Below are 16,220 nucleotides of genomic sequence, written 5' to 3'. Positions count from 1 at the left end.
GATTATTACCATTGAGGTTCTGCTTCTTAATTTGGTGCCTAGCTTCTCATACTGGCTATGCAGAACCTCTTTCCTTGACCTGCCTAAGCCTTAAACTTAAACAAGGGCAACTGAGTGGGACCACGATGACTCGATCCTTCCCCTCCCACTGCAAGTTCCTTTCCAGCCCTGAACAGATGTTCCAAACTATGGCAGCGGGCAGGCAACATAGTCTTCTGAACTTTCATTCTTCGCTGCAGAGAACAGTGTCAATCCCCCTCACTATACTGTCCCCTACTACCACTACATTCCTGTTGGCTCCCCTCGCTTGAACAGCTTCCTGTACCATTGTGCCATGGCCAGCCTGCTCACCCGCCTTGCAGACCTTGCTTTCATCCACACAGGTTTGAGCACCTAAAACTTGTTTGACAATTGCAAAGTCTAATGCCCCTCCACTACTGATCTGCTCAGTCCCACTGATGGTCACATTCTCTTTTCCTTCACTGCTGATCAAAACAGACCACCCTATTCTAAGAGGCATGACTGTTTTCTGGAACAAAGTGCCCAGGTATTTCTCCCCATCTTTTATGTTGTCCAGTGTCTGCAGTTCAGCTTCCAGATCAATAAAACTGATCCGGAATTCCTCTAGCTGCATACACTTTCTGCAGATGTGTTTGCCATGGATTGCCTTGGTGTACAAAAGACCCACATTCCACAGCTGCAGCTTAACACCTGTCCTGCCATTGTTACTTGCATTATTTAGTTAACTTAATTTAATTACTCACTTAATTAACTTAGAATAATTACTACGTGTGGCACACCTCTTTACCCCATGCACCAAATTCACGTGTGAACTTAATTTACTGTTCACTCAGTCTCCATCTTACTCTGGTGTAGTCACCTGTCTCCTCACGCACCCCTTACTGGCCGTGCAGTTTGAAAAGCCTGTCTCTTTTATAGACCCTCTGATGAGTCACTAGCTAGTTCAGTGTCCTGTTACAACAATTAACGACACTTTCCTTGCACTGCTTTCAGGTGATTCACAGATAACTGCCACTCCAAGCAGTTCTCTGTTTAACAAGCTAGCCTAACTTACTTTAAGGTTAGTACTTTGCCAGATCTTGATTCTTAATCTATAATTAAAACCTGAAAAGGACTTAGCAATACTTACCATGTGAACCTAATTCGCTACTCACTCAGTCTCAAGGCGGAATTGTCACAGACTTGCAATAAGTGCACTAGCAGGCAGGTAAACCGACGTTCATTTTACCCCTCGGCCGCAATAGCAGATTTTCACACATTAGCGTCCCAAATCCACCACGCTAATTATGCATTCCAGGGAAACACACCGTTTCCATGTAGGCGGCATTTCCTTCACCAGCTACGCCATCGCCTCGCCACATAATCACAAAGAGCACCATATTTAAGGTCCAGCCATGCGCACACCTCTCAGTGCTTCCAGCCCATAACAGCTGGAAAGAAGACACTGCCTTGAAAGGCAAAAAGACTGCAGCTCCCAGATTCAATGACATGTCCCTCGAGTGCCTTTTGGATGCTCGCAACAGTTATATATTCTTTCCTGGCACAAAAACACAACAGAAAAAGTGGCCCAACCATGGTTAACAAAGGAAATTAAGTTTAGTATTAGACCTGAAGAGGAGTCATATAAAGTTGCTAGAAAAAGTAGCAAGCCTGAGGATTGGGAGCACCTTAGAATTCAGCAAAGGAGGATCAAGAAATTGATTAAGAGGAGAAAAATAGAGTAGGAGAGTAAACTTGCACAGAACATGAAAAAGGACTGTAAGAACTTCTGTAAGTATATAAAAAGAAAAATATTAGTGAAGACTAATATTTGAAGTAGGCAATATATGACATAGGTCCCTTATAGTCCAAAACAGGAGAATTTATAATGCAGAACAATGATATGGCAGAGCAAGTAAACAATTACTTTAGTCCTGTCTTCATGGAGGAAGACACAAATAACTTCCCAGAAATACTAGGGAACCAAAAGTCTAGTGAGAAGGAGGAATTGAAGGAAATTAGTATGACTAAAAAAAAACAGTGCTGGAGATATTAATGGGACTGAAAGCCTATAAATCCCCAAGGCCGGATAATCTACATCCCAGGGCACTGAAGGAGGTGGCCGTGGAAATAGTGGATGTGTTGGTTGTCATCTTCCAAAATCCTCTAGACTCTGGAACAGTCCCAGCAGATTGGAGGGTGGCAAATGTAACCCCACTATTTAAAAAAAGGAGGGAGGGAGAAAACAGGGAATTACAGACTGGTTAGCCTAATATGGGTAGTAGGGAAAATGCTAGAGTCTATTATAAAGGATGTGATAACAGGACACTTAGAAAATATCAATGGGATTACACAAAGTCAACATGGATTTATGAAAGGGAAATCATGTTTGACAAACCTACTGGAGTTTTTTTGAGTTTCTAGCAGAATAGATAAGAGAGGATACACCACTAAAAACTAGCAGAATCGATAAGAGAGAATACACCACAATACATGTGGTGTATTTGGATTTTCAGAAAACTTTTGATACAATCGCACATAAGAGGTTAGTGTGTAAAATTAAAGCACATGGGATTGGGGCTAATATATTGGTATGGATTGAGAATTCGTTAACAGCAGGAAACAGAGTAGGAGTAAATGGGTCCTTTTCAGAATGGCAGGTGGTTACTAGTGGGGTACAATATATATCAATGATTTGGATGAAGGAACCAAATATAATATTTCCAAGTTTACTGATGACACAAAACTAGGTGGGAATGTGAGTGCTGAGGAGGATGTTAGGAGGCTCCAAGGCGATTTGGACAAGTTGAGTGAATGGGAAAATGCATGACAGATGCAGTATAACGTGGATAAGAGTGAAGTTATCCACTTTGGCAAGAAAAACAGAATGGTATTATTTAAATGATGATAGATTGGGAAATGTTGATGTACAAAGGGACCTGGGTGCCCTTCTACACCAATCACTGAAAGCAAACATGCAGGTGCAGCAAGCAGTTAAGGAGGCAAATGGTATGTTGGCCTTCATTGCGAGAGGACTGAGTGCAGGAGCAAGGGTCTCTTACTGTAACTAAACAGGGCGTTAGTGAGGCCATGCCTGGAAGATTGTGTGCAGTTTAGGGGCACAATTTCCCGTGCCTGCTGGCGGCAGACACAATAGGTGGCATTAGTGGACAATATGGCACGATCAGTTTCAAGGAAGGCAGGTCGCGATTGTCCACTGAGCCCGTTAATGGCAGACTGCATTTCCTGCCATTGGCCATTGGGAACCTCATTGTAATAAATCAGCATATCATTGTCACACCATCCCACCAGGCTCTTGCACCCTCGCTGGATCATCTGTCCATGTCGGCGGGAAAGCACATCGACGTGTTTCACAACAGCACAGAGGCGACATGCACTTGGTGGTCTACACTTCGTGTGAATTGCAGATGAGTGCACAGCAACGTTCTGCAGAGCTCGCCATGGCCTCCTGTTGCTTTGCAAGCTTCAGGGGTGCCGGGGGGTCGGGCTTAGTTGCCGCCCTACCTCAGAGGTGACTTTTGAGGGTGAGAGGGAGCGGGGAGCAAGTGCAGCAATGCCTTTCAATATGGCGCACAAGCATTCAGAGTGGGTGAGGGAAGTGGCCACACACTTGGGAAACCTGTAGAAAGTGACCATTCCTCTGCAACTGAGGCAATTCAGGCACAGCCACATTGATGTGATTGTGTCGGGCTCCTAGCTTATCTGCCCACTCAAGCAATGCAGAGGCATCAAAGTGCCACCAAGTTCTGCAGAGCTCCCCTACCACAATCCCACCCCGCCTCCTCCACCCTTGGCACAGACTAAAAATTCATGAGCACTTGAGTGGGCTGCAGAGCAGTTGGCCTGTGCACGTTGTACAATCTCCTCACTAAAGCTGACCAGTCACTGCTGGAGCCGCTCACACCCTCTTGCAGCATCAGCATCCCAGTTTGGACCAGTCTCCCATGTTATTCAAGCTAACAGGGCAGGCGTGCAGCGCACTAATCTCTGGCCATCCAAATAGTGGCCAGCTCTCTCCAGGAAGCATTAAGAGGCTGTCACACAGGACAGGTTCTTAGTACACTCATGCTAACCACGTGTCTTTCTCTATCATCCTGCAGGAGCAGTACATCAGGATCATGGAGCCTGGTGAACTAGGCCTGATAGTCTAGAGAGCGTGAAGAAGATGGAGGACAGTGTGACTGAGGCACCTGGCTGCGCAGAGGCAGGAGCAGCAACCTCAGGAAGAAGGGGCGGCTGGGGTTCCGCACACGCCACACAAGAGCCACAGCGAGCCATCGCTGGTCGGCGCCTAGTGACATCCAGGGTCTATAGGCATCACCTTTCATTCCTGCAGATGACCAAGAACCGCGCTTGTCTAGGGAACTGGTCGCTCACATCTGCCATCTTTGGCAGCATTTGTTGCCACGGGGACATGGAGGGCATCCAATGCAGGTGGCTGTGAAAGTGACAGCAGCGCTCAACTTCTATGCCAGTGGCTCCTTTCAGAGCTTCACAGGTGACCTCAGTGGGATCTCTGAAGCCTCCAACCACAAATGCATTCATGAGGTCACAGATGCCATCTTCATAAGGGCACATAACTTTATGCATTTTGCCCGGGACCAGCACAGCCAGGATGCAAGAGCAATTCGATTCTCCCATATCTCGGTTTCCCCACAGGTGCAGGGTGCAATTGCCTGCACTCAGGTGGTGCTCAGATCTCTGTTGCAACACAGGGTGCACTACGTCAACCGCAAGGGCTTCCATTTGCTGAATGTGCAGCTGGTGTGCGACCACCAGAAATGCATCCTGCAGGAGTGTGCACAGTTTCCAGGGAGTGTGCACAACTCCTAAATCCTCAGTCGGTCACAGATCCTTGGAATCTTCCAGAATCCACAGAGGCTGCAGGGATGGCTCCTCAGGGACAAGGGCTACCCACATTGACCGTGGCTGATGACACCCGTGCGGTGGCCTCAGGCTGCAGGAGAGCGATGGTATAACGAGGCTCATGCAGCAACTCGCAACTTGGTGGAGCAGACCATCGGGATGCTGAAGATGAGATTCCGGTGCCTGGACCAGTCTGGTGAAGCCCTGCAATACAATCCACAGAAGGTGTCATGATGCATCATCGTTGTCTGCTGTGCCCTTTACAACCTGGCGCTCAAATGGGGTGACGAGCTGGCTGTGGAGGAGATGGAGGAGCTGCACATCTCCTCCGATGAGAAGGACACTGATGGGGATGAGGCTGAGGAGTTCATAATAAGACCATAAGACGTTGGAGCAGAAGTAGGCCATTTGGCCCATCGAGTCTGCTCCACCATTCAATGAGATCATGGCTGATCTGATAATCCTCAATTCCACTTTCCTGCCTTTTCCCCATAACCCTTGATTCCCTTACTGATTAAACATCTGTCTATCTCAGCCTTGAATACACTTAATAACCCAGCCTCTGCAGCCTCTGTGATAAAGAATTCCACAGATTGACTACCCTCTGAGAGAAGAAATTCCTCCTCATCTCTGTTTTAAATAGGCACCCCCTTACTCTGAGATTATGCACTCTGGTCCTAGACTCTCCCACAGGGGGAAGCAACCTTTCCGCATCTTCCCTGTCAAGCCCCCTAAGAATCTTTTATGCTTCAATAAGGTCACTTCTCATTCTTCTAAACGCCAAGGAGTACAAGCCCAACCTACTCAACCTCTCCTCACAAGAAAATCCTTCCATCCCCGTGATCAACCTGGTGAACCTTCTCTGGGCTGCCTCCAATGCCATAAGACCATAAGACATAGGAGCAGAAATTAGGCCATTTGGCCCATCGAGTCTGCTCCGCCATTCAATCATGGCTGATAAGTTTCTCAACCCCATTCTCCCGCCATCTCCCCGTAACCTTTGATCCCCTTACCAATCAAGAACCTATCTATCTCGGTCTTAAATACACTCAATGACCTGGCCTCCACAGCCTTCTGTGGCAATGAATTCCATAGATTCACCACTCTCTGGCTAAAGAAGTTTCTCCTCGTCTCTGTTCTAAAAGGTTTTCCCTTTACTCTGAGGCTGTGCCCTCGGGTCCTAGTCTCTCCTACTAATGGAAACATCTTCCCCACCTCCACTCTATCCGGTCTATCTAGTGCCTTGTATAGTTTTAGCAAGACTTCCCTAATTTTATTTGTTCTAGGGATGTGGGCATCGCTGGCTCAGCCAGCATTTATTGCCCATCCCATTGCCCTTGAGGGCATGTAAGAGTCAACCATATTGCTGTGGGTCTGGAGTCAGGTGTAGGCCAGACCAGGTAAGGACAGCAGATTTCCTCCCATAAAGGATATTAGTGAACCAGGTGAGTTTTATAACAATGAGCCATGGTTTAATTGTCATTATTAGACTTTTAATTCCAGATTTTTTATTGAAATCAAATTCCACCTGCCGTGGTGAGATTTGAACCCAGGTTCCCAAAATATTGCCCTGGCTCTCTGGATTTGGCAATCTAGTGACAATGCCACTAAACCACCACCTCCTGAGTATACACCATTCCCTTTGAAATAAAGTCCAGCATTCCATTTGCCTTGCCCATTACCTGTTGAACTTGTATGTTAGCTATTTTGGGATTCATGCATTAGGACTGCCAAATCCCTCTGTGCTGCAGCTGTCTTCAGTCGTTCTCCATTTAAATAATATTCAGCTCCTCTATTCTTCATGCCAAAGTGCAGAACCTCACACTTTCCCACATGATCTTCCATCTGCCATGTTTTTGCACTCTCACTTAACCTGTCTATATCCCTCTGTAGACCCTTTGTCTAATACTCACTACTTGCTTTCCCACCTATTTTTGTATCTCCCTCAAACTTGGCGATAGTAAATTCATTTCCCTCATCCAAGTCATTAATATATATTGTAAATAATTGAGGCCCCAGCACTGATCCCTGTGGCTAGTTACAGGTTGCCACCCTGAAAGTATCTCAACTCTCTGTCTTCTATTAGTTAGCCAGTCCTCCATCCATACTAATACGCTACTCCCAACACTATTGGTTCATCTTAATAAATAGCCTTTTGGAAATCCAAATGTATTACATCTACTAGATCTCCTTTATCTATCCTTCTTGTTACCTCCTCAGAGAATTGTAATAAATTTGTTAGGCATGATTTCCCCTTCCTGAAGCCATGCTGACTCTGCTTGATTATATTTTACATTTCTAAATGCTCTGTTATTACATCCTTTATAACAGACTCCAACATTTTCTCAATGGCAGATGTTAAGCTGACTGGCCGATAGTTACCTGTTTTTAGTCTCCCCCCCTCCCACCCCCACCCCCCTTTTGAATAGGAGTGTTACATTGGCAGTTTTCCAATCCTCTGGGACTTTTCTAGAATCTAAGGATTCCTGGAAAATTACTATAGGTGCATCCTTTCCAGGGAGCACCCCAGACACACACAGCGGAGTTGGAGGCAGCGCGCTGGCTGCCTGTCTGTGATGACTTTGGTGGATTTCCTCTGGAGGCCAGAGCCTTGGAGGGCCCTGGCCTGCTTCTGCAGTGTGGCAGTGGTGCATTCCTTGGCCTGTGAGGCTAGAGTTGCTGAGGTCACAGGAAGAGGGGGTTTGGATGGGCCGGACACTCCTGGAGTCACCTGGATGGATGGGCCTGGAGTGTGCACCTGTGGATCCTCTTTCCTATGGGCGCCCAGGGGCCCTAGGCTGATTCCTTGAGGAGAAGGGGTAGCTGGCGTGAGATTGAGCTGCCCAGCACCCCTCTCGTGTACACACTATTGGAGGTCAACTATGGCATCAGCGATGGAGTGCAATCTACACAGCAGTACAGGAGCGAAGTCCTGGACCAAGGTCTCCATGGCGGCTACCACCCTACGAGTGTCCACCTTGGTGCGTTGCAATGCCAACCCTATCATGTCAGCCTGAAGGCAGATGGAATCCTCCACCGTGCGTTGCAATCTGAGGAGTGCAGCGGACATCCCTTCCTGATGTTCCCGAGCCTGCCTTTGCAGCTCCAGCAACATGACTGAGTCCAGGGGTCCATCATCTGACTCGAAATCAGCAATGTTCTGGCCTCCAGCAGTCCTCCGAGTGCTGGACACCTGGGAAATCCCTGCTGCCATCTGCTGTGGATCAGAAAGTGTGATGCGCTCACCAGATTCTGATCCTGGGCTACTCTAAAGCTAGGTCCCACAGAGGGATGTGTCTCTGCACTGGTGAAGGGTATGGTGAGCGCTGTGATGGGACTTCAGGGAGGTTGCCTCCTGATTCCACTTCAGAGGTTTCTTCAGGGCTTGATCGGAGGCTCTGAGTCATGGACTCTGTCGGCTGTTTGGCAGATGTGCCTGCGAAAGGAAGGAGAGATAATTAGTGCATAGCAATGGCCTGTGAAACAGGACACATCACGCACAGCATGGTTATCTGATGGATGTTGCGCTGCTGGATCTTCAATTGGTAGGGCAGCGCCGACCTCACCGTCAGCACAGGAACAGTCCAGATCCGTGCTGGCCAACTGGATTGCTCTGTTTTCAAAGCCAGTGAGGACCTTGATCTCCAGCATGCAGCCACCGGTCTGCGACCTCTCTCTGTTGTTGTATGCCAGCTTATCCTGCATGGATGGAGATGGAGAAGGTGTAAGCAAGCCCTCTGCCAGGCCAAATGATAAGTATGCCTGGCCTGTGTGGGTGTTGAGTGGTCCCATGGAAGGGGTGAGGGCAATGACGGTGAGTGTGAGGTGATGTCCCTAGAATCGGCAGTGAGTGCGGGCCCTGTGGATGTGTGATGGGTTTATGAGTGTGTGTTTTGAGTGATGAGATGAGTGACATAGCCTGGTGGAATGGAGGAGATGGTTCACTCTCTTGCAACACTGGGTCGTTTTACCCGCCCGCTACTGCACTTTGCAAATTTGGGAATATTCCATCCTTGGTCTCTTTACCTAAGAAGGTACATACTTGCCATAGAGGGAGTGCAGCGAAGGTTCACCAGACTGATTCCTGGGATGGCAGGATTGTCCTAAGAGGAGAGATTGGGCCAACTAGGCCTATATTCACTGGAGTTTAGAAGAAAAAGAGGATATCTCATTGAAACGTATAAAATTCTGACACGTCTGGGAAGACTGGATGCAGGGATGATGTTGCCTCTGGCTGCTGGGGTCTAGAACAAGCGGTCACAACCTTAGGATAAAGGGTGGGCCATTTAAGTCTGAGATGAGGAGAAACTTTTTCACTCAGAGGGTGGTAAACCTGTGGAATTCTCTACCATAGAGGCTGTGGAGGCCGAGCCATTGAATATATTTGAAGGAAATAGATTTCCAGGCTCTGAAGGCATTAAGGGATATGGGGAAAGGGCAGGACTATGGCACTGAGATAAAGGATCATCCATGATCATACTGAATAGCGGAGCAGGCTCGAAGGGCCAAGTGACCTACTCCTGCTTCTGCCCATGGGGTAGAATTTTACACTGACCAGGTGGGCACACACCCAACCTGATCGGACTTGAAATCACGCAAGATGACGCCGGGTGTGCGCCGCCAATTAAACCCGAGCAATTGACTCTGATTTTTTCTTGATCAGCCCAACCTTACGGTTGGCGGGTGGGAGAATCAGCCAGGCGGCCTTTACATTTTTCATGAAACCACATCCAAGGGCGGGATGAGGTTTCTGTTATGAAATAAAATCAAAATAAAATCCTGTGGCCAGTAGTTTTATCCTCTATATTTTCAGGTGCCTAATTCTAATGTTTGGACATCTTTTTCTGGCTTTTTGAAATTTGATTTGATGGTTTTCAGGTCTGCAGCTCCCTGAGGCAGCTCTCTGCCTTCACGGAGGTTTCCCTCAGTGCCCGCCTGCGCCCGCATTGACGTTATCACCCGCCCACTTCCCACCTCAACCCCGGTAGCACTGAACTTTTCAGCATGCATTTCTCGCTGGCTGTCCAACTAAGAGCCAGCCAGCGAGAAATCATTTCCGGATGCTGATCGCTGTTGGCTGTCCGTTTCCCGGCCAATCCCGGGCCCGCCAATCGTGCCCGCCGAGCTAAAACTTCAAGCCCATTTTACTATGTTTCCTCTGCCCCTCTCTGGCTGTTCAATGGGCAGCAACCTCACTAATCCAGCTTGGGAGGTGGTGACAATGGTGGTCAGGGCAGAAAACCCAGTGCCTCTACAGAATAAGTGATCTTCTCTCCTCCGCCAGGGTAAGTCACTCTTCTCATCACTCTCAACTCACACACTCAAAACCCATCACACATCCATAGGGATCTCACACCTCAAGGGACAACGTCACGACCTCTCACACACACCCTCACATCTCCATCAGGCTCATACCCTCTGCAGCTCACATCCTCATCCCTGTCCATGTTCACCACACAAACATTCCAAACAGTGCCATGCCCTGTTGACACATTCTCTATCTGTTTTCATGCAGGAGGAAACTGCTCTCATCAGCAGGGAGAGGTCCCAGACCAGGGGTGGAGTGGTCCACATTAGGCCCCTCACTCACTTTAAGAAGCTTGCCATCGCGCTGACTGGTGAGGACACCTGTAGTGAAAGTGAGGTTAAAAGTGGACACCCTCTTAAGGATCCTGCACCACCTCATCTCTCCCTCAACCCAAAAGTGAGTGCTCTCTCTCCCAATTTTAACTTCTGTCAAGCACTAATTATCTCTAATTTGTTTCACAGGGAGTTCTGCCAAGCGACCGACACCCTCAGCCAGCCATTCCCTCAGCTCCATCCACGTCCCCACCTACAGCAAAGAGGACACCTCCTCCATTGAAGAGCTGGAAATAAGAAGACTGGAAGATGCATCACAGCGCTTACCCACACCCTGCACCAGAGCAGGGACACACATCTTGGTGGAACCTAGATCTAGAGCAGGCTGGGGTTCACAATCTGGTGGTCACCACATGGACACATGTCTGCAGCAGCAGGGGGCAGGTTCATGTGAGCTCCCCGGCACTCAGAGGACTTCTGGGGATGACAAGCCTCTTCTAGATTTGGCCTTCCCATCAGACCACTCCCTGGCACATTCACCTGGACATCCCTTCCTTTCAGGCCCTTTCCTCCCCAGAACCCCTTCCCATCCTGGAACACTTTCCCCCGCCGGAACCCCTATCTCTCCCTTAGTCCTCCTTTCCCCCAGACTCCACACCCCCACTTAGTCCCTCCCCTTTCCTGCCTCCCTCTGACATCCTTACTTCTTCTACACCCTTAGTCCTTCTCCGCTCTCGACTTCTTCCTCCAGCCTTACTCCTTCCCTCTTCCTGAGCCCCTCAGACACCTTTACTTCTTCCTCCACCCTTACTTCCTCCCCTCTCTGCACTCCTTCCTCCCCCCCCCCCCCGGACTCCCTCCCCCTCCAAACTCTTTCCTTACCATCGCCCCCACCCTGGACTCCCTCCCCTCTCCACACATGTTCTTTTCCCTGGGCTCCCTCCCCTCTCTGCATTCCTTCCTCCACCTGAACTCCTTCCCCTCTCTGCAATCCTTCTCCCCTGAACTCATAAGAACATAAGAAATAGGAACAGGGGTAGACCTTTCAGCCCCTTGATCCTGCTCTGCCATTCAATAAGATCATGGCTGATCTTCTTGTGTTTCGATTTCCACATTCCCATCGAACCCCGATAACCTTTGATTCCCTTGCCTAACGAGAATCTATCTACCTTTGCCTTAAAAATATTCAATGACCCCGCCCCCACCACCATCTGAGGCAGAGAGTTCCAAAGTTGTACAACCCTCAGAGAAAAAATTTCTCCTCTTCTCTGTCCTAAAAGGGCGACCCCTAATTTTAAGGCAGTGCCGCCTAGTTCTGGACTCACCCACAAGAGGAAACGTCCTTTTGCCAAGGCCGTTCAGGATCTTGTATACCTCAATCAAATCACACCTCATTTTTCTAAACTCCAGCGGTAACAAACCAAGTCTGCCCAATCTTTCCTCATAAGACAACCCACTTATTCCAGCTTCCCTTACACCTTCCACCCCCCCACCCCTTAAACTTACCTCCTCAGTTGCCATCTCCCCATTACCACCTGCTCTCCCATAGCCCCTCTTCCCTCCCAACTTCACCCTAAAGACACCTTCATTTCCCCCTCCCAACCACATCCCCCCCCCCGACCTCTTCCTCTCTTGGTCGATCCTAGGCCTTCCTCTCCTATCCCTTCAACTATCATCTGTTGTGAGCATCAACGGTGACTTTCCAACTTATCTAAGCTGCTTTGCAGCAGAGCCATGTCCATGAGAATCCACCCAGCATGCCATGGTCGTTCCTCCAGGACCCCGTTGCTGTCCAGCTCCAGCATTTTCTACTCCTCGGATGTCCACGATGTGAGCAAGGCCCTGCCGGTAAGTCTCGACTTCTGCCCATCACAGTTGTCAGGACGTGTTCTGCACCAACGTGTTTTCCCGCTGACATGGGCAGATGATCCAGCGGGGGGGGAATGAATCCGGCAGGCTCGCTTTATAATGATATGTTGATTTATTACAGTGAGGTTCCCGACGTCCAATGGCAGGGAACGCGGCCCACGATCGATGGGCGGAGCAGACGATTGCAACCTAGTTTCACGATGTCATGAAACTGATTTTTGGGCTTTTCATCATTTTGTCCACTCACGTCACTGAACACACCCAAAGCCAGTGGGCATGGAAAACCTTGGCTTCCATCTCATTCTGACGTAGCCACCTGTCTCCTCACATGCTCTTTACAGACAGTTTTACTGGCCGGGTCTTAACAAGGGCATGGTGCAGTTTTGTAAAATGTGCCTTACGTACCTGGTGATGGGAAAACCACAATCTACAATAAAACAGGCACCCTTAATTCCCATAGCAGTTTTTGAGGAGCGGTTTAGTAGGGTGTTAGTAGACTGTGTGGGACCATTACCAAAAATGAAAGCAGGACACCAATATACCCTTACAATCATGGATATGACAACACAATTTCAGGAGGTCATCCCTTTAAGAATAACGACAGCTAAAGTAGTGGCAGAGATGTTAATCCAATTTATTACTTGATATGGATGATTTATAGAGATCCAGTCAGAGCAAGTTTCCTATTTCATGTCTAAAATTTTTCAAAACATTAAATTGAGTAGTTTGAGTATAAAATAGTTAAAATCTGGAGCATATCATCCACAGACACAGGGAGTTTTAGAGAGGTACCATGAAACTCTCAGAAAAATTATTAAAGCACATGGCCTTGAATATTCCCATGATTGGGACAAAGGACTGAATGTTCTTTTATTTGCCACCCAAGATTCACCGAATGAATCTACCAGTTCTAGTTCTTTTGAATTAATTGATGGACGTGAGATAAATTAATCAAAAAAAGCTTTTAGGACAGAGGAATGAATCCTCTATGTTAGATTATGTGTCTGCGTTCTAGGAACTGCTCATGAGAGCCTGCAATGTGGCTCAAGAGCATCTTAAGCTTTCTCAAAGGTGAAGGAATGGGCAGATAAACAACCTGTGAGCCAAACATTACAACCAGGGGATGAAGTGTTAGTGTTTTTGCCTTTACAGGGGGAACCTCTGGAAGCACGGTTCCGTGATCCATACAAGGTATTTAAGTGGGTTGGTAAAGTAAATTAGTTGATAGACACCCTAGATTGCAGTTAAAATAATTTGCTGTATCATATCAATATGTTAAAACAATACTATCGTAGGGAGGAGGATAAGAAGAAGCAGGTATGTCAGGTTGTAAGCACAGTGGAGGACAGGAGAGACAGCGAGAGTGGGGCAGAAGGAGACTAAGACAGTTCACAAACTAACCTACTATTCGGTTAGCTAAGACTGAAATATTAGAACAGTTATACACCACGTTCTCATACTTAAAGGCAGGACAATGAGAGAATCTGGTTAGGTTACTTACAGAATGTAAAGCAATCTGTACAGATAAACCAGGACGTACAACCTTTACCATGCATGATGTGGATGTAGGGGAACCTTCTCCTATAAAACAATATCCTTATCATTTAAGTCCAGAGAAACAAGCCCAACTGAAAGCAGAAATTCAAGTATGTTAGAAAATCACCTAATTCAACATAGTCAATGCAGTTGGAGTTCTTCAGTAGAATTATTGCCTAAACCTGATGGGTCAACCAGATTCTGCATAGATTAAAGAAAGGTTAATGCAGTAACAAAAACGGATTTCTACTCAACCCCTCAACTAGAGGACTGTATTGACAGGGTTGGCAGTGATAGATTTATTGAAAGGTTACTGGCAAGTACCTTTAACATCACTTGCTAAGGAGATATCGGCTTTTCTCACACCAAATAGGCTATACCAATGCCAAGTAATGCCATTCAGGCTAAAAAATGCTGCAGCTACTTTCCAGAGACTAATGAATCAAGTAGTAACTAATGTTTCTAACTGTGTGATTTACTTGGATGATGTATTGATTTACAGCAACACTTGGAAATATCATTTAAAACAATTGGATTAAAAACAGAAAATGCTGGAAAAATTCAGCAGGTCTGACAGCATCTGTGGAGAGAGAAACAGAAATTACGTTTTGAGTCTGTGTGGCTCTTCTTCCACCAGAGCACTGGATCGACAATGCCAAAAACGTGCAAACTTTATCCTTTTTATAGAACGTTTTCTTCAACCGCCAATCTCTGTAGAGACCCTATCTGTTTGTCCATTGTAGCTTGTGTGTGCGTGTGTTGGGGCATTTTAAGAGGGATAGATACAGATTACAATTGTGTGTAAACCAGTTATTGCAACTTATTTTTAAAAAGAAGTTTTGTTTTATAATAAAACAATCATTCTGAATTTATTGAAAGAAGTTTGGTTAAAGTCTTTTTTATTCTGGGTCTAACTGTAGCGAAGGTAAATAATTTTGGTGAGTGAATTAAACGTTTAAACAAATGGTGTGACCTTGGAATAATAGTGCTGGATAAAGTGCTCAATTCTCCCATCCTGGTTGCAACAGTGTCTCTCTGACTGTGTCTGTGTGTGTATCTTTCTCTCTCTCTGTCTCTCCCTCTGTCTCTCTCTGTTTCTCTCTCCCTCTCCGTCAGTCTATGTGTCTGTCTCTTGAGCCTAGATTTTCAAGGAGTCACAGAGACTCTGGGGACCTATAAACATGGCAGGCGGAACCCAGATCTGGAAGGGGCACCCCCATTTCAGACCGATCCTATTTTTGCCATTCGGGGAAAGGGGGCAGGTCGTGACTTACATGAGGAAAGGCTAAACTCAGCAGGGACATTTCAACTCAGTGCTGAGTTCAAACAGGCCCCATTTTCTCTACAGCATGGGCTTTATCCCCAGTGTGTGAGTTAAGAATTTTTAGGGTAGACATTATGTGAAGGGCAAGTAAGGCCTATGGAGCTGTCAAGTTATTTTAAAGCTTTCCCTTTAAAAATTGAAAAAAAAAAACGTTGTTGTGCCTGTGAGTTGAAAGAAAATCTATGCTAGCAGCTTCAACAGCTGTTTGTCAACATAACACTAAGTATTATCATTATGGCATTATTACTGCTTGGCTGCTTTCCACAACCTATCATTATCACAGTAGGGTGTTGTAAGTTTACAGTTTGATTGACAGTTCAAAGGGGTTATGTGGAGTAATGAATACAATGCTAGTTTTATATGGGATTAAGTACCTAAGGGGATTTAAATGTATTGAATATGAATGAAAGTGTTTTTTTATATATATATATATATATATAGTGAAGTAAGAGATATTTATAACTTTATTTCATTTCAGCTCAGCATCACTCCTGAAGCCTGCCAAAGGTGAATACTGGGTGAGTTGGCATGGAGGGTGTAAGGGCAAATGGTGGTGGGGAGCATAAGTTGGTAGTAAGTTGGCACAAGGGCTATAAGGGACCATATGATGGGTGAGAAGTCATGAGTTGGCATTAAGTTGGCGTGGGGGCTATGAGGGGCCATGGGGGTGGGTGGGCAGGTCATGAGTTGGCATGTATGAACATGGGGAGTGGGTAATGGGGGTGGGAGGGTTTGATGGCTAACACTTAGAGGGCCTAATAATTAACAAAACAACTGGGATGAAGTCCCAGAGAACCGAGGCAGACCTATTAACTAGCACCCTCAGCCAGTGGCTGCCCCTGTGGCTGCCTCTGATCTGCATCCAGGGATGGTGGGCCTCACTACTTCCTGCACCAAACCCTCAAAGTAAAGATCCCCGTTTTTGGGGCTCTTTCCAGAGGAAGATAGACAGAGGGGCACAGTGTGTATCTTTGCTTCTCCCTCTCTGTCTCTCTTTCTCTCTCCACACCTCTCTCTCTGCATC

This window comes from Cetorhinus maximus, chromosome 32 (genome assembly GCF_964194155.1).
Source record: "Cetorhinus maximus chromosome 32, sCetMax3.hap1.1, whole genome shotgun sequence".
In the NCBI taxonomy this organism is placed as follows: Eukaryota; Metazoa; Chordata; class Chondrichthyes; order Lamniformes; family Cetorhinidae; genus Cetorhinus; species Cetorhinus maximus.
This window is presented reverse-complemented; position numbering follows the sequence as displayed.